At 57.9% G+C, this 18,635-nt stretch overlaps 9 non-coding genes across 9 annotated transcripts; all 9 read left to right on the forward strand.

Moving 5' to 3' along the window:
- Window positions 1-350: 350 nt before the first annotated feature.
- On the forward strand, window positions 351-469 carry LOC143417820 (5S ribosomal RNA). Its single transcript, XR_013097968.1, has one exon. It is a non-coding gene; the product is annotated as a 5S ribosomal RNA (ribosomal RNA).
- A 4,012-nt stretch (window positions 470-4,481) lies between these two features.
- LOC143417621 (5S ribosomal RNA) lies at window positions 4,482-4,600 on the forward strand. The gene has a single exon (XR_013097767.1). It is a non-coding gene; the product is annotated as a 5S ribosomal RNA (ribosomal RNA).
- Window positions 4,601-6,240: 1,640 nt separating this feature from the next.
- LOC143417173 (5S ribosomal RNA) lies at window positions 6,241-6,359 on the forward strand. Its single transcript, XR_013097390.1, has one exon. It is a non-coding gene; the product is annotated as a 5S ribosomal RNA (ribosomal RNA).
- A 3,165-nt stretch (window positions 6,360-9,524) lies between these two features.
- LOC143417443 (5S ribosomal RNA) lies at window positions 9,525-9,643 on the forward strand. Its single transcript, XR_013097664.1, has one exon. It is a non-coding gene; the product is annotated as a 5S ribosomal RNA (ribosomal RNA).
- A 1,600-nt stretch (window positions 9,644-11,243) lies between these two features.
- LOC143417859 (5S ribosomal RNA) lies at window positions 11,244-11,362 on the forward strand. The gene has a single exon (XR_013098006.1). It is a non-coding gene; the product is annotated as a 5S ribosomal RNA (ribosomal RNA).
- A 1,134-nt stretch (window positions 11,363-12,496) lies between these two features.
- Window positions 12,497-12,615, forward strand: LOC143417510 (5S ribosomal RNA). The gene has a single exon (XR_013097732.1). It is a non-coding gene; the product is annotated as a 5S ribosomal RNA (ribosomal RNA).
- A 1,289-nt stretch (window positions 12,616-13,904) lies between these two features.
- On the forward strand, window positions 13,905-14,023 carry LOC143417175 (5S ribosomal RNA). The gene has a single exon (XR_013097392.1). It is a non-coding gene; the product is annotated as a 5S ribosomal RNA (ribosomal RNA).
- Window positions 14,024-14,921: 898 nt separating this feature from the next.
- LOC143417313 (5S ribosomal RNA) lies at window positions 14,922-15,040 on the forward strand. Its single transcript, XR_013097533.1, has one exon. It is a non-coding gene; the product is annotated as a 5S ribosomal RNA (ribosomal RNA).
- Window positions 15,041-17,314: 2,274 nt separating this feature from the next.
- Window positions 17,315-17,433, forward strand: LOC143417372 (5S ribosomal RNA). Its single transcript, XR_013097593.1, has one exon. It is a non-coding gene; the product is annotated as a 5S ribosomal RNA (ribosomal RNA).
- The last annotated feature ends 1,202 nt before the right edge of the window (window positions 17,434-18,635 follow it).

Genomic DNA, 18,635 nt, shown 5'->3' on the forward strand with positions numbered 1-18,635 from the left:
TGCCTGTGGCTTCTGGCTGAGGCCACTTACACCACACCAGGGCCTGTGGCTGCTGGCTGAGGCCACTCACATCACACCAGGCCCTGCGCTTCTGGCCGAGGCCATCTTCACCAAACCAGGCCCTGTGCTGCTAGCTGTGGCCATGTACAACACACCAGGCCCTGTGCTGGTTCCTGAGGCCATCTTCAACAATCCAGGGCCTGTGCTGTTAGATAAATGCTAAACTGAGCCTTTGGGTTAGGGTATTATGCAAACATGCAGGTATGGTTAAAGGATTGTCTTCGTAACTTCAGGTACTTGCCACCTAATCAGTTGAATCCATAAATTGAGACATTGTGCTGGGGCCAGCAGCTTACGGCCATACCACCCTGAGCACGCCCGACCTCGTCTGATCTCGGAAGCTAAGCAGGGCTGGGCTTGGTTAGTACTTGGATGGGAGACTGCCTGGGAATACCTGGTGCTGTAAGCCTTTCATTTTCATGTCATTGAACCGCTTTTGATCCAGAGAAGGGGTGTATTAAAAGACCAAAAGCAGCTGCCCATTAATGAGGGCACATTAACGACATTGCTTTTGGCTGTTTTCCAATGTCTTGTGCTGCTAGCTGATGCCACCTACACCACACCAGGGCCTGAGTGACCGGCTGGGGCCACTTACACCACATCAGGGCCTGTGGCTCTTGCTCAGGCCACTTACACCACACCAGGGCCTGTGGCACTGGCTGAGGCCACTTACACCACACCAGGGCCTGTGGCTGCTGGCTGAGGCCACCTACACCACACCAGGGCATTAGTTGCTATTGAGGCCAATTACACCACACCAGGGTCTGTGACTCTTGCTCAGGCCACTTACACCACACCAGGGCCTGTGGCACTGGCTGAGGCCACTTACACCACACCAGGGCCTGTGGCTGCTGGCTGAGGCCACTTACACCACACCAGGGCCTGTGGCTGCTGGCTGAGGCCACCTACACCACACCAGGGCCTGTGGCTGCTGGCTGAGGTCACTTACACCACACCAGGGCCTGTGGCTGCTGGCTGAGGGCACTTACACCACACCAGTGCCTGTGGCTTCTGGCTGAGGCCACTTACACCACACCAGGGCCTGTGGCTCTTGCTCAGGCCACTTACACCACACCAGGGCCTGTGGCTGCTGGCTGAGGCCACTTACACCACACCAGGGCCTGTGGCTGCTGGCTGAGGCCACTCACACCACACCAGGGCCTGTGGCTGCTGGCTGAGGGCACTTACACCACACCAGTGCCTGTGGCTGCTGGCTGAGGCCACTTACACCACACCAGGGCATTAGTTGCTATTGAGGCCCCTTACACCACACCAGGGCCTGTGGCACTGGCTGAGGCCACTTACACCACACCAGGGCCTGTGGCTGCTGGCTGAGGCCACCTACACCACACCAGGGCATTAGTTGCTATTGAGGCCAATTACACCACACCAGGGTCTGTGACTCTTGCTCAGGCCACTTACACCACACCAGGGCCTGTGGCACTGGCTGAGTCCACTTACACCACACCAGGGCCTGTGGCTGCTGGCTGAGGCCACTTACACCACACCAGGGCCTGTGGCTGCTGGCTGAGGTCACTTACACCACACCAGGGCCTGTGGCTGCTGGCTGAGGGCACTTACACCACACCAGTGCCTGTGGCTTCTGGCTGAGGCCACTTACACCACACCAGGGCCTGTGGCTGCTGGCTCAGGCCACTTACACCACACCAGGGCCTGTGGCTGCTGGCTGAGGCCACTTACACCACACCAGGGCCTGTGGCTGCTGGCTGAGGCCACTTACACCACACCAGTGCCTGTGGCTGCTGGCTGAGGCCACTTACACCACACCAGGGCATTAGTTGCTATTGAGGCCCCTTACACCACACCAGGGCCTGTGGCTGCTGGCTGAGGCCACTTACACCACACCAGGGCCAGTGGCACTGGCTGAGGCCACTTACACCACACCAGGGCATTAGTTGCTATTGAGGCCCCTTACACCACACCAGGGCCTGTGGCTGCTGGCTGAGGCCACCTACACCACACCAGGGCATTAGTTGCTATTGAGGCCAATTACACCACACCAGGGTCTGTGGCTCTTGCTCAGGCCACTTACACCACACCAGGGCCTGTGGCACTGGCTGAGGCCACTTACACCACACCAGGGCCTGTGGCTCTGGCTGAGGCCACTTACACCACACCAGGGCCTGTGGCTGCTGGCTGAGGCCACTTACACCACACCAGGGCCTGTGGCTGCTGGCTGAGGCCACTTACACCACACCAGGGCCTGTGGCTCCTGGCTGAGGTCACATACACCACACCACGGCCTTATTTGCTTCTGAGGCCACTTACACCACACCAGGGCCTGTGGCTGCTGGCTGAGGCCACATACACCACACCAGGGCCTTAGTTGCTATTGAGGCCAATTACACCACACCAGGGCCTGTGGCTGCTGGCTGAGGCCACATACACCACACCAGGGCCTTAGTTGCTATTGAGGCCAATTACACCACACCAGGGCCTGTGGCTGCTGGCTGAGGCCACTTACACCACACCAGGGCCTGTGGCTGCTGGCTGAGGCCACTTACACCACACCAGGGCCTGTGGCTGCTGGCTGAGGCCACTTAAACCACACCAGGGCCTGTGGCTGCTGGCTGAGGCCACTTACACCACACAAGGGCCTGTGGCTGCTGGCTGAGGCCACTTACACCACACCAGGGCCTGTGGCTGCTGGCTGAGGCCACTTACACCACACAAGGGCCTGTGGCTGCTGGCTGAGGCCACCTACACCACACCAGGGCCTGTGGCTCTTGCTCAGGCCACTCATATCACACCAGACCCTGTGCTTCTGGCCAAGGCCATCTTCACCAAACCTGGCCCAGTGCTGCTTGCTGTGGCCATGTACAACACACCAGGCCCTGTGCTGCTGGCTGAGGCCACTTACACCACACCAGGGCCTTAGTTGCTATTGAGGCCACTTACACCACACCAGGGCCTTATTTGCTTCTGAGGCCACTTACACCACACCAGGGCCTGTGGCTGCTGGCTGAGGCCACCTACACCACACCAGGGCATTAGTTGCTATTGAGGCCAATTACACCACACCAGGGTCTGTGACTCTTGCTCAGGCCACTTACACCACACCAGGGCCTGTGGCACTGGCTGAGTCCACTTACACCACACCAGGGCCTGTGGCTGCTGGCTGAGGCCACTTACACCACACCAGGGCCTGTGGCTGCTGGCTGAGGTCACTTACACCACACCAGGGCCTGTGGCTGCTGGCTGAGGGCACTAACACCACACCAGTGCCTGTGGCTTCTGGCTGAGGCCACTTACACCACACCAGGGCCTGTGGCTGCTGGCTCAGGCCACTTACACCACACCAGGGCCTGTGGCTGCTGGCTGAGGCCACTTACACCACACCAGGGCCTGTGGCTGCTGGCTGAGGCCACTTACACCACACCAGTGCCTGTGGCTGCTGGCTGAGGCCACTTACACCACACCAGGGCATTAGTTGCTATTGAGGCCAATTACACCACACCAGTGCCTGTGGCTTCTGGCTGAGGCCACTTACACCACACCAGGGCCTGTGGCTGCTGGCTCAGGCCACTTACACCACACCAGGGCCTGTGGCTGCTGGCTGAGGCCACTTACACCACACCAGGGCCTGTGGCTGCTGGCTGAGGCCACCTACACCACACCAGGGCATTAGTTGCTATTGAGGCCAATTACACCACACCAGGGCCTGTGGCTCTTGCTCAGGCCACTTACACCACACCAGGGCCTGTGGCTGCTGGATGAGGCCACTTAGACCACACCAGGGCATTAGTTGCTATTGAGGCCACTTACACCACACCAGGGCCTGTGGCTGCTGGCTGAGGCCACCTACACCACACCAGGGCATTAGTTGCTATTGAGGCCAATTACACCACACCAGGGTCTGTGGCTCTTGCTCAGGCCACTTACACCACACCAGGACCTGTGGCTCTGGCTGAGGCCACTTACACCACACCAGGGCCTGTGGCTGCTGGCTGAGGCCACTTACACCACACCAGGGCCTGTGGCTGCTGGCTGAGGCCACTTACACCACACCAGGGCCTGTGGCTGCTGGCTGAGGCCACTTACACCACACCAGTGCCTGTGGCTTCTGGCTGAGGCCACTTACACCACACCAGGGCCTGTGGCTCTTGCTCAGGCCACTCACATCACACCAGGCCCTGCGCTTCTGGCCGAGGCCATCTTCACCAAACCAGGCCCTGTGCTGCTAGCTGTGGCCATGTACAACACACCAGGCCCTGTGCTGGTTCCTGAGGCCATCTTCAACAATCCAGGGCCTGTGCTGTTAGATAAATGCCAAACTGAGCCTTTGGGTTAGGGTATTATGCAAACATGCAGGTATGGTTAAAGGATTGTCTTCGTAACTTCAGGTACTTGCCACCTAATCACTTGAATCCATAAATTGAGACATTGTGCTGGGGCCAGCAGCTTACGGCCATACCACCCTGAGCACGCCCGACCTCGTCTGATCTCGGAAGCTAAGCAGGGCTGGGCTTGGTTAGTACTTGGATGGGAGACTACCTGGGAATACCTGGTGCTGTAAGCCTTTCATTTTCATGTCATTGAACCGCTTTTGAGCCAGAGAAGGGGTGTATTAAAAGACCAAAAGCAGCTGCCCATTAATGAGGGCACATTAACGACATTGCTTTTGGCTGTTTTCCAATGTCTTGTGCTGCTAGCTGATGCCACCTACACCACACCAGGGCCTGTGGCGGCTGGCTGAGGCCACTTACACCACACAAGGGCCTGTGGCTGCTGGCTGAGGCCACCTACACCACACCAGGGCCTGTGGCTCTTGCTCAGGCCACTCATATCACACCAGACCCTGTGCTTCTGGCCAAGGCCATCTTCACCAAACCTGGCCCAGTGATGCTTGCTGTGGCCATGTACAACACACCAGGCCCTGTGCTGCTGGCTGAGGCCACTTACACCACACCAGGGCCTTAGTTGCTATTGAGGCCACTTACACCACACCAGGGCCTTATTTGCTTCTGAGGCCACTTATACCACACCAGGGCATTAGTTGCTATTGAGGCCACTTACACCACACCAGGGTCTGTGACTCTTGCTCAGGCCACTTACACCACACCAGGGCCTGTGGCACTGGCTGAGTCCACTTACACCACACCAGGGCCTGTGGCTGCTGGCTGAGGCCACTTACACCACACCAGGGCCTGTGGCTGCTGGCTGAGGGCACTTACACCACACCAGTGCCTGTGGCTTCTGGCTGAGGCCACTTACACCACACCAGGGCCTGTGGCTGCTGGCTCAGGCCACTTACACCACACCAGTGCCTGTGGCTGCTGGCTGAGGCCACTTACACCACACCACGGCATTAGTTGCTATTGAGGCCCCTTACACCACACCAGGGTCTGTGGCTCTTGCTCAGGCCACTTACACCACACCAGGGCCTGTGGCACTGGCTGAGGCCACTTACACTACACCAGGGCCTGTGGCTCTGGCTGAGGCCACTTACACCACACCAGGGCCTGTGGCTGCTAGCTTAGGCCACTTACACCACACCAGGGCCTGTGGCTGCTGGCTGAGGCCACTTACACCACACCAGGGCCTGTGGCTCCTGGCTGAGGTCACATACACCACACCACGGCCTTATTTGCTTCTGAGGCCACTTACACCACACCAGGGCCTGTGGCTGCTGGCTGAGGCCACATACACCACACCAGGGCCTTAGTTGCTATTGAGGCCAATTACACCACACCAGGGCCTGTGGTCTTGCTCAGGCCACTTACACCACACCAGGGCCTGTGGCTCTTGCTCAGGCCACTTACTCCACACCAGGGCCTGTGGCTCTTGCTCAGGCCACTTACACCACACCAGGGCCTGTGGCTCTTGCTCAGGCCACTTACACCACACCAGGGCCTGTGGCTCTTGCTCAGGCCACTCATATCACACCAGGCCCTGTGCTTCTGGCCGAGGCCATCTTCACCAAACCAGGCCCTGTGCTGCTAGCTGTGGCCATGTACAACACACCAGGCCCTGTTCTGGTTCCTGAGGCCATCTTCAACAATCCAGGGCCTGTGCTGTTGGATAAATGCTAAACTGAGCCTTTGGGTTAGGGTATTATGCAAACATGCAGGTATGGTTATAGGATTGTCTTCGTAACTTCAGGTACTTGCCACCTAATCACTTGAATCCATAAATTGAGACATTGTGCTGGGGCCAGCAGCTTACGGCCATACCACCCTGAGCACGCCCGACCTCGTCTGATCTCGGAAGCTAAGCAGGGCTGGGCTTGGTTAGTACTTGGATGGGAGACTTCCTTGGAATACCTGGTGCTGTAAGCCTTTCATTTTCATGTCATTGAACCGCTTTTGATCCAGAGAAGGGGTGTATTAAAAGACCAAAAGCAGCTGCCCATTAATGAGGGCACATTAACGACATTGCTTTTGGCTCTTTTCCAATGTCTTGTGCTGCTAGCTGATGCCACCTACACCACACCAGGGCCTGAGTGACCGGCTGGGGCCACTTACACCACATCAGGGCCTGTGGCTCTTGCTCAGGCCACTTACACCACACCAGGGCCTGTGGCACTGGCTGAGGCCACTTACACCACACCAGGGCCTGTGGCTGCTGGCTGAGGCCACCTACACCACACCAGGGCATTAGTTGCTATTGAGGCCAATTACACCACACCAGGGTCTGTGACTCTTGCTCAGGCCACTTACACCACACCAGGGCCTGTGGCACTGGCTGAGGCCACTTACACCACACCAGGGCCTGTGGCTGCTGGCTGAGGCCACTTACACCACACCAGGGCCTGTGGCTGCTGGCTGAGGTCACTTACACCACACCAGGGCCTGTGGCTGCTGGCTGAGGGCACTTACACCACACCAGTGCCTGTGGCTTCTGGCTGAGGCCACTTACACCACACCAGGGCCTGTGGCTCTTGCTCAGGCCACTTACACCACACCAGGGCCTGTGGCTGCTGGCTGAGGCCACTTACACCACACCAGGGCCTGTGGCACTGGCTGAGGCCACTTACACCACACCAGGGCCTGTGGCTGCTGGCTGAGGCCACCTACACCACACCAGGGCATTAGTTGCTATTGAGGCCAATTACACCACACCAGGGCCTGTGGCTCTTGCTCAGGCCACTTACACCACACCAGGGCCTGTGGCTGCTGGCTGAGGCCACTTACACCACACCAGGGCCTGTGGCACTGGCTGAGGCCACTTACACCACACCAGGGCCTGTGGCTGCTGGCTGAGGCCACTTACACCACACCAGGGCCTGTGGCTGCTGGCTGAGGTCACTTACACCACACCAGGGCCTGTGGCTGCTGGCTGAGGTCACTTACACCACACCAGTGCCTGTGGCTTCTGGCTGAGGCCACTTACACCACACCAGGGCCTGTGGCTGCTGGCTCAGGCCACTTACACCACACCAGGGCCTGTGGCTGCTGGCTGAGGCCACTTACACCACACCAGGGCCTGTGGCTGCTGGCTGAGGCCACTTACACCACACCAGTGCCTGTGGCTGCTGGCTGAGGCCACTTACACCACACCAGGGCATTAGTTGCTATTGAGGCCCCTTACACCACACCAGGGCCTGTGGCTGCTGGCTGAGGCCACTTACACCACACCAGGGCCTGTGGCACTGGCTGAGGCCACTTACACCACACCAGGGCCTGTGGCTGCTGGCTGAGGCCACCTACACCACACCAGGGCATTAGTTGCTATTGAGGCCAATTACACCACACCAGGGTCTGTGACTCTTGCTCAGGCCACTTACACCACACCAGGGCCTGTGGCACTGGCTGAGGCCACTTACACCACACCAGGGCCTGTGGCTGCTGGCTGAGGCCACTTACACCACACCAGGGCCTGTGGCTGCTGGCTGAGGTCACTTACACCACACCAGGGCCTGTGGCTGCTGGCTGAGGGCACTTACACCACACCAGTGCCTGTGGCTTCTGGCTGAGGCCACTTACACCACACCAGGGCCTGTGGCTCTTGCTCAGGCCACTTACACCACACCAGGGCCTGTGGCTGCTGGCTGAGGCCACTTACACCACACCAGGGCCTGTGGCTGCTGGCTGAGGCCACTTACACCACACCAGGGCCTGTGTCTGCTGGCTGAGGGCACTTACACCACACCAGTGCCTGTGGCTGCTGGCTGAGGCCACTTACACCACACCAGGGCATTAGTTGCTATTGAGGCCCCTTACACCACACCAGGGCCTGTGGCACTGGCTGAGGCCACTTACACCACACCAGGGCCTGTGGCTGCTGGCTGAGGCCACCTACACCACACCAGGGCATTAGTTGCTATTGAGGCCAATTACACCACACCAGGGTCTGTGACTCTTGCTCAGGCCACTTACACCACACCAGGGCCTGTGGCACTGGCTGAGTCCACTTACACCACACCAGGGCCTGTGGCTGCTGGCTGAGGCCACTTACACCACACCAGGGCCTGTGGCTGCTGGCTGAGGCCACTTACACCACACCAGGGCCTGTGGCTGCTGGCTGAGGCCACTTACACCACACCAGTGCCTGTGGCTGCTGGCTGAGGCCACTTACACCACACCAGGGCATTAGTTGCTATTGAGGCCCCTTACACCACACCAGGGCCTGTGGCTGCTGGCTGAGGCCACTTACACCACACCAGGGCCTGTGGCACTGGCTGAGGCCACTTACACCACAGGGCTGAGGCCACCTACACCACACCAGGGCATTAGTTGCTATTGAGGCCAATTACACCACACCAGGGTCTGTGGCTCTTGCTCAGGCCACTTACACCACACCAGGGCCTGTGGCACTGGCTGAGGCCACTTACACCACACCAGGGCCTGTGGCTCTGGCTGAGGCCACTTACACCACACCAGGGCCTGTGGCTGCTGGCTGAGGCCACTTACACCACACCAGGGCCTGTGGCTCCTGGCTGAGGTCACATACACCACACCACGGCCTTATTTGCTTCTGAGGCCACTTACACCACACCAGGGCCTGTGGCTGCTGGCTGAGGCCACATACACCACACCAGGGCCTTAGTTGCTATTGAGGCCAATTACACCACACCAGGGCCTGTGGTCTTGCTCAGGCCACTTACACCACACCAGGGCCTGTGGCTCTTGCTCAGGCCACTTACTCCACACCAGGGCCTGTGGCTCTTGCTCAGGCCACTTACACCACACCAGGGCCTGTGGCTCTTGCTCAGGCCACTCATATCACACCAGGCCCTGTGCTTCTGGCCGAGGCCATCTTCCCCAAACCAGGCCCTCTGCTGCTAGCTGTGGCCATGTACAACACACCAGGCCCTGTTCTGGTTCCTGAGGCCATCTTCAACAATCCAGGGCCTGTGCTGTTGGATAAATGCTAAACTGAGCCTTTGGGTTAGGGTATTATGCAAACATGCAGGTATGGTTATAGGATTGTCTTCGTAACTTCAGGTACTTGCCACCTAATCACTTGAATCCATAAATTGAGACATTGTGCTGGGGCCAGCAGCTTACGGCCATACCACCCTGAGCACGCCCGACCTCGTCTGATCTCGGAAGCTAAGCAAGGCTGGGCTTGGTTAGTACTTGGATGGGAGACTTCCTTGGAATACCTGGTGCTGTAAGCCTTTCATTTTCATGTCATTGAACCGCTTTTGATCCAGAGAAGGGGTGTATTAAAAGACCAAAAGCAGCTGCCCATTAATGAGGGCACATTAACGACATTGCTTTTGGCTCTTTTCCAATGTCTTGTGCTGCTAGCTGATGCCACCTACACCACACCAGGGCCTGAGTGACCGGCTGGGGCCACTTACACCACATCAGGGCCTGTGGCTCTGGCTGAGGCCACTTACACCACACCAGGGCCTGTGGCTGCTGGCTGAGGCCACTTACACCACACCAGGGCATTAGTTGCTATTGAGGCCAATTACACCACACCAGGGCCTTAGTTGCTATTGAGGCCAATTACACCACACCAGGGCCTGTGGCTGCTGGCTGAGGCCACTTACACCACACCAGGGCCTTAGTTGCTATTGAGGCCAATTACACCACACCAGGGCCTTAGTTGCTATTGAGGCCAATTACACCACACCAGGGCCTGTGGCTGCTGGCTGAGGCCACTTACACCACACCAGGGCATTAGTTGCTATTGAGGCCACTTACACCACACCAGGGCCTGTGGCACTGGCTGAGGCCACTTACACCACACCAGGGCCTGTGGCTGCTGGCTGAGTCCACCTACACCACACCAGGGCATTAGTTGCTATTGAGGCCAATTACACCACACCAGGGTCTGTGACTCTTGCTCAGGCCACTTACACCACACCAGGGCCTGTGGCACTGGCTGAGGCCACTTACACCACACCAGGGCCTGTGGCTGCTGGCTGAGACCACCTACACCACACCAGGGCATTAGTTGCTATTGAGGCCAATTACACCACACCAGGGTCTGTGGCTCTTGCTCAGGCCACTTACACCACACCAGGGCCTGTGGCACTGGCTGAGGCCACTTACACCACACCAGGGCCTGTGGCTGCTGGCTGAGGCCACCTACACCACACCAGGGCATTAGTTGCTATTGAGGCCAATTACACCACACCAGGGTCTGTGGCTCTTGCTCAGGCCACTTACACCACACCAGGGCCTGTGGCACTGGCTGAGGCCACTTACACCACACCAGGGCCTGTGGCTCTGGCTGAGGCCACTTACACCACACCAGGGCCTGTGGCTGTTGGCTGAGGCCACTTACACCACACCAGGGCCTGTGGCTGCTGGCTGAGGCCACGTACACCACACCAGGGCCTGTGGCTGCTGGCTGAGGCCACTTACACCACACCAGGGCCTGTGGCTGCTGGCTGAGGCCACTTACACCACACCAGTGCCTGTGGCTTCGGGCTGAGGCGACTTACACCACACCAGGGCCTGTGGCTCTTGCTCAGGCCACTCACATCACACCAGGCCCTGAGCTTCTGGCCGAGGCCATCTTCACCAAACCAGGCCCTGTGCTGCTAGCTGTGGCCATGTACAACACACCAGGCCCTATGCTGGTTCCTGAGGCCATCTTCAACAATCCAGGGCCTGTGCTGTTAGATAAATGCTAAACTGAGCCTTTGGGTTAGGGTATTATGCAAACATGCAGGTATGGTTAAAGGATTGTCTTCGTAACTTCAGGTACTTGCCACCTAATCAGTTGAATCCATAAATTGAGACATTGTGCTGGGGCCAGCAGCTTACGGCCATACCACCCTGAGCACGCCCGACCTCGTCTGATCTCGGAAGCTAAGCAGGGCTGGGCTTGGTTAGTACTTGGATGGGAGACTTCCTGGGAATACCTGGTGCTGTAAGCCTTTCATTTTCATGTCATTGAACCGCTTTTGATCCAGAGAAGGGGTGTATTAAAAGACCAAAAGCAGCTGCCCATTAATGAGGGCACATTAACGACACTGCTTTTGGCTGTTTTCCAATGTCTTGTGCTGCTAGCTGATGCCACCTACACCACACCAGGGCCTGAGTGACCGGCTGGGGCCACTTACACCACATCAGGGCCTGTGGCTCTGGCTGAGGCCACTTACACCACACCAGGGCTTGTGGCTGCTGGATGAGGCGACTTACACCACACCAAGGCCTGTGGCTGCTGGCTGAGCCCACCTACACCACACCAGGGCCTGAGTGACCGGCTGCGGCCACTTACACCACATCAGGGCCTTTGGCTGCTGGCTGAGGCCACTTACACCACACCAGGGCCTGTGGCTGCTGGCTGAGGCCACTTACACCACACCAGGGCATTAGTTGCTATTGAGGCCAATTACACCACACCAGGGCCTGTGGCTCTGGCTGAGGCCACTTACACCACACCAGGGCCTGTGGCTGCTGGATGAGGCGACTTACACCACACCAAGGCCTGTGGCTGCTGGCTGAGGCCACTTACACCACACCAGGGCCTTAGTTGCTATTGAGGCCACTTACACCACACATGGGCCTGTGGCTGCTGGCTGAGGCCACATACACCACACCACGGCCTTATTTGCTTCTGAGGCCACTTACACCACACCAGGGCCTGTGGCTGCTGGCTGAGGCCACTTACTCCACACCAGGGCCTGTTGCTCTTGCTAAGGCCACTTACACCACACCAGGGCCTGTGGCTCTTGCTCAGGCCACTTACTCCACACCAGGGCCTGTGGCTCTTGCTCAGGCCACTTATATCACACCAGGCCCTGTGCTTCTGGCCGAGGCCATCTTCACCAAACCAGGCCCTGTGCTGCTAGCTTTGGTCATGTACAACACACCAGGCCCTGCTCTGGTTCCTGAGGCCATCTTCAACAATCCAGGGCCTGTGCTGTTGGATAAATGCTAAACTGAGCCTTTGGGTTAGGGTATTATGCAAACATGCAGGTATGGTTATAGGATTGTCTTCGTAACTTCAGGTACTTGCAACCTAATCAGTTGAATCCATAAATTGAGACATTGTGCTGGGGCCAGCAGCTTACGGCCATACCACCCTGAGCACGCCCGACCTCGTCTGATCTCGGAAGCTAAGCAGGGCTGGGCTTGGTTAGTACTTGGATGGGAGTATGCCTGGGAATACCTGGTGCTGTAAGCCTTTCATTTTCATGTCATTGAACCGCTTTTGATCCAGAGAAGGGGTGTATTAAAAAACCAAAAGCAGCTGCCCATTAATGAGGGCACATTAACGACATTGCTTTTGGCTGTTTTCCAATGTCTTGTGCTGCTAGCTGATGCCACATACACCACACCAGGGCCTGAGTGACCGGCTGGGGCCACTTACACCATATCAGGGCCTGTGGCTCTGGCTGAGGCCACTTACACCACACCAGGGCCTGTGGCTGCTGGCTGAGGCCACTTATACCACACCAGGGCATTAGTTGCTATTGAGGCCAATTACACCACACCAGGGTCTGTGGCTCTTGCTCAGGCCACTTTCACCATACCAGGGCCTGTGGCACTGGCTGAGGCCACTTACACCACACCAGGGCCTGTGGCTGCTGGCTGAGGCCACCTACACCACACCAGGGCATTAGTTGCTATTGAGGCCAATTACACCACACAAGGGTCTGTGGCTCTTGCTCAGGCCACTTACACCACACCAGGGCCTGTGGCACTGGCTGAGGCCACTTACACCACACCAGGGCCTGTGGCTGCTGGCTGAGGCCACTTACACCACACCAGGGCCTGTGGCTGCTGGCTGAGGCCACTTACACCACACCAGGGCCTGTGGCTGCTGGCTGAGGCCACTTACACCACACCAGTGCCTGTGGCTTCTGGCTGAGGCGACTTACACCACACCAAGGCCTGTGGCTGCTGGCTGAGGCCACTTACACCACACCAGGGCCTTAGTTGCTATTGAGGCCACTTACACCACACCAGGGCCTGTGGCTCCTGGCTGAGGCCACATACACCACACCACGGCCTTATTTGCTTCTGAGGCCACTTACACCACACCAGGGCCTGTGGCTGCTGGCTGAGGCCACATACACCACACCAGGGCCTTAGTTGCTATTGAGGCCAATTACACCACACCAGGGCCTGTGGCTCTTGCTCAGGCCACTTACTCCACACCAGGGCCTGTGGCTCTTGCTCAGGCCACTCATATCACACCAGGCCCTGTGCTTCTGGCCGAGGCCATCTTCACCAAACCAGGCCCTGTGCTGCTAGCTGTGGCCATGTACAACACACAAGGCCCTGTTCTGGTTCCTGAGGCCATCTTCAACAATCCAGGGCCTGTGCTGTTGGATAAATGCTAAACTGAGCCTTTGGGTTAGGGTATTATGCAAACATGCAGGTATGGTTATAGGATTGTATTCGTAACTTCAGGTACTTGCCACCTAATCACTTGAATCCATAAATTGAGACATTGTGCTGGGGCCAGCAGCTTACGGCCATACCACCCTGAGCACGCCCGACCTCGTCTGATCTCGGAAGCTAAGCAGGGCTGGGCTTGGTTAGTACTTGGATGGGAGACTTCCTTGGAATACCTGGTGCTGTAAGCCTTTCATTTTCATGTCATTGAACCGCTTTTGATCCAGAGAAGGGGTGTATTAAAAGACCAAAAGCAGCTGCCCATTAATGAGGGCACATTAACGACATTGCTTTTGGCTCTTTTCCAATGTCTTGTGCTGCTAGCTGATGCCACTTACACCACACCAGGGCCTGAGTGACCGGCTGGGGCCACTTACACCACATCAGGGCCTGTGGCTCTGGCTGAGGCCACTTACACCACATCAGGGCCTGTGGCTCTGGCTGAGGCCACCTACACCACACCAGGGCCTTAGTTGCTATTGAGGCCAATTACACCACACCAGGGTCTGTGGCTCTTGCTCAGGCCACTTACACCACACCAGGGCCTGTGGCACTGGCTGAGGCCACTTACACCACACCAGGGCCTGTGGCTGCTGGCTGAGACCACTTACACCACACAAGGGCCTGTGGCTGCTGGCTGAGGCCACTTACACCACACAAGGGCCTGTGGCTGCTGGCTGAGGCCACCTACACCACACCAGGGCCTGTGGCTGCTGGCTGAGACCACTTACACCACACCAGGGCCTGTGGCTCTTGCTCAGGCCACTTACACCACACCAGGGCCTGTGGCTCTTGCTCAGGCCACTTACACCACACCAGGGCCTGTGGCTCTTGCTCAGGCCACTCATATCACACCAGGCCCTGTGCTTCTGGCCGAGGCCATCTTCACCAAACCAGGCCCTGTGCTGGTTCCAGAGGCCATCTTCAACAATCCAGGGCCTGTGCTGTTGGATAAATGCCAAACTGAGCCTTTGGGTTAGGGTATTATGCAAACATGCAGGTATGGTTATAGGATTGTCTTCGTAACTTCAGGTACTTGCCACCTAATCAGTTGAATCCATAAATTGAGACATTGTGCTGAGGTCAGCAGCTTACGGCCATACCACCCTCAGCACGCCCGACCTCGTCTGATCTCGGAAGCTAAGCAGGGCTGGGCTTGGTTAGTACTTGGATGGGAGACTGCCTGGGAATACCTGGTGCTGTAAGCCTTTCATTTTCATGTCATTGAACCGCTTTTGATCCAGAGAAGGGGTGTATTAAAAGACCAAAAGCAGCTTCCCATTAATGAGGGCACATTAACGACATTGCTTTTGGCTGTTTTCCAATGTCTTGTGCTTCTAGCTAAAGCCACCTACACCACACCAGGGCCTGAGTGACCGGCTGGGGCCACTTACACCACATCAGGGCCTGTGGCTCTGGCTGAGGCCACTTACACCACACCAGGGCCTGTGGCTGCTGGATGAGGCGACTTACACCACACCAAGGCCTGTGGCTCTGGCTGAGGCCACTTAAACCACACCACGGCCTTATTTGCTTCTGAGGCCACTTACACCACACCAGGGCCTGTGGCTGCTGGCTGAGGCCACATACACCACACCAGGGCCTTAGTTGCTATTGAGGCCAATTACACCACACAAGGGCCTGTGGCTGCTGGCTGAGGCCACCTACACCACACCAGGGCATTTGTTGCTATTGAGGCCAATTACACCACACCAGGGTCTGTGGCTCTTGCTCAGGCCACTTACACCACACCAGGGCCTGTGGCTCTGGCTGAGGCCACTTACACCACACCAGGGCCTGTGGCTGCTGGCTGAGGCCACTTACACCACACCAGGGCCTGTGGCTGCTGGCTGAGGCCACTTACACCACACCAGGGCCTGTGGCTGCTGGCTGAGGCCACTTACACCACACCAGGGCCTGTGGCTGCTGGCTGAGGCGACTTACACCACACCAGGGCCTGTGGCTCTTGCTCAGGCCACTCACATCACACCAGGCCCTGCGCTTCTGGCCGAGGCCATCTTCACCAAACCATGCCCTGTGCTGCTAGCTGTGGCCACTTACACCACACCAGGGCCTTAGTTGCTATTGAGGCCACTTACACCACACCAGGGCCTGTGGCTCTGGCTGAGGCCACATACACAACACCAGGGCCTTAGTTGCTATTTAGGCCAATTACACCACACCAGGGCCTGTGGCACTGGCTGAGGCCACTTACACCACACCAGGGCCTGTGGCTGCTGGCTGAGGCCACCTACACCACACCAGGGCCTGTGGCTGCTGGCTGAGACCACTTACACCACACCAGGGCCTGTGGCTCTTGCTCAGGCCAGTTACACCACACCAGGGCCTGTGGCTCTTGCTCAGGCCACTTACACCACACCAGGGCATTAGTTGCTATTGAGGCCAATTACACCACACCAGGGCCTGTGGCACTGGCTGAGGCCACTTACACCACACCAGGGCCTGTGGCTGCTGGCTGAGGCCACCTACACCACACCAGGGCATTAGTTGCTATTGAGGCCAATTACACCACACCAGGGTCTGTGGCTCTTGCTCAGGCCACTTACACCACACCAGGGCCTGTGGCACTGGCTGAGGCCACTTACACCACACCACGGCCTTATTTGCTTCTGAGGCCACTTACACCACACCAGGGCCTGTGGCTGCTGGCTGAGGCCACTTACACCACACAAGGGCCTGTGGCTGCTGGCTGAGGCCACCTACACCACACCAGGGCCTGTGGCTGCTGGCTGAGGCCACTTACACCACACCAGGGCCTGTGGCTGCTGGATGAGGCGACTTACACCACACCAAGGCCTGTGGCTGCTGGCTGAGGCTACTTACACCACACCAGGGCCTGAGTTGCTATTGAGGCCACTTACACCACACCAGGGCCTGTGGCTGCTGGCTGAGGCCACTTACACCACACCAGGGCCTGTGGCTGCTGGCTGAGGCCACATACACCACACCAGGGCCTTAGTTGCTATTGAGGCCAATTACACCACACCAGGGCCTGTGGCTGCTGGCTGAGGCCACTTACACCACACCAGGGCCTGTGGCTGCTGGCTGAGGCCACTTACACCACACAAGGGTCTGTGGCTGCTGGCTGAGGCCACCTACACCACACCAGGGCCTGTGGCTGCTGGCTGAGGCCACTTACACCACACCAGGGCCTGTGGCTCTTGCTCAGGCCACTCATAAAAACACAGCAGACCCTGTGCTTCTGGCCGAGGCCATCTTCACCAAACCAGGCCCTGTGCTGCTAGCTGTGGCCATGTACAACACACCAGGCCCTGTTCTGGTTCCTGAGGCCATCTTCAACAATCCAGGGCCTGTGCTGTTGGATAAATGCTAAACTGAGCCTTTGGGTTAGGGTATTATGCAAACATGCAGGTATGGTTATAGGATTGTCTTCGTAACTTCAGGTACTTGCCACCTAATCACTTGAATCCATAAATTGAGACATTGTGCTGGGGCCAGCAGCTTACGGCCATACCACCCTGAGCACGCCCGACCTCGTCTGATCTCGGAAGCTAAGTAGGGCTGGGCTTGGTTAGTACTTGGATGGGAGACTTCCTTGGAATACCTGGTGCTGTAAGCCTTTCATTTTCATGTCATTGAACCGCTTTTGATCCAGAGAAGGGGTGTATTAAAAGACCAAAAGCAGCTGCCCATTAATGAGGGCACATTAACGACATTGCTTTTGGCTGTTTTCCAATGTCTTGTGCTGCTAGCTGATGCCACCTACACCACACCAGGGCCTGAGTGACCGGCTGGGGCCACTTACACCACATCAGGGCCTGTGGCTGCTGGCTGAGGCCACTTACACCACACCAGGGCCTGTGGCTCTGGCTGAGGCCACTTACACCACACCAGGGCCTGTGGCTGCTGGCTGAGGCCACCTACACCACACCAGGGCCTTAGTTGCTATTGAGGCCAATTACACCACACCAGGGTCTGTGGCTCTTGCTCAGGCCACTTACACCACACCAGGGCCTGTGGCACTGGCTGAGGCCACTTACACCACACCAGGGCCTGTGGCTGCTGGCTGAGGCCACTTACACCACACAAGGGCCTGTGGCTGCTGGCTGAGGCCACCTACACCACACCAGGGCCTGTGGCTGCTGGCTGAGACCACTTACACCACACCTGGGCCTGTGGCTCTTGCTCAGGCCAGTTACACCACACCAGGGCCTGTGGCTCTTGCTCAGGCCACTTACACCACACCACAGCCTTATTTGCTTCTGAGGCCACTTACACCACACCAGGGCCTGTGGCTGCTGGCTGAGGCCACATACACCACACCAGGGCCTGTGGCACTGGCTGAGGCCACTTACACCACACCAGGGCCTGTGGCTGCTGGCTGAGGCCACCTACACTACACCAGGGTCTGTGGCTTCTGGCTGAGGCCACTTACACCACACCAGGGCCTGTGGCTCTTGCTCAGGCCACTCATATCACACCAGACCCTGTGCTTCTGGCCAAGGCCATCTTCACCAAACCTGGCCCAGTGCTGCTTGCTGTGGCCATGTACAACACACCAGGCCCTGTGCTGCTGGCTGAGGCCACTTACACCACACCAGGGCCTTAGTTGCTATTGAGGCCACTTACACCACACCAGGGCCTGTGGCTGCTGGCTGAGGCCACTTACACCACACCACGGCCTTATTTGCTTCTGAGGCCACTTACACCACACCAGGGCCTGTGGCTCTGGCTGAGGCCACTTACACCACACCACGGCCTTATTTGCTTCTGAGGCCACTTACACCACACCAGGGCCTGTGGCTGCTGGCTGAGGCCACA

The sequence above is a fragment of the Maylandia zebra genome, linkage group LG3 (assembly GCF_041146795.1).
Source record: "Maylandia zebra isolate NMK-2024a linkage group LG3, Mzebra_GT3a, whole genome shotgun sequence".
NCBI classification, from domain to species: Eukaryota; Metazoa; Chordata; class Actinopteri; order Cichliformes; family Cichlidae; genus Maylandia; species Maylandia zebra.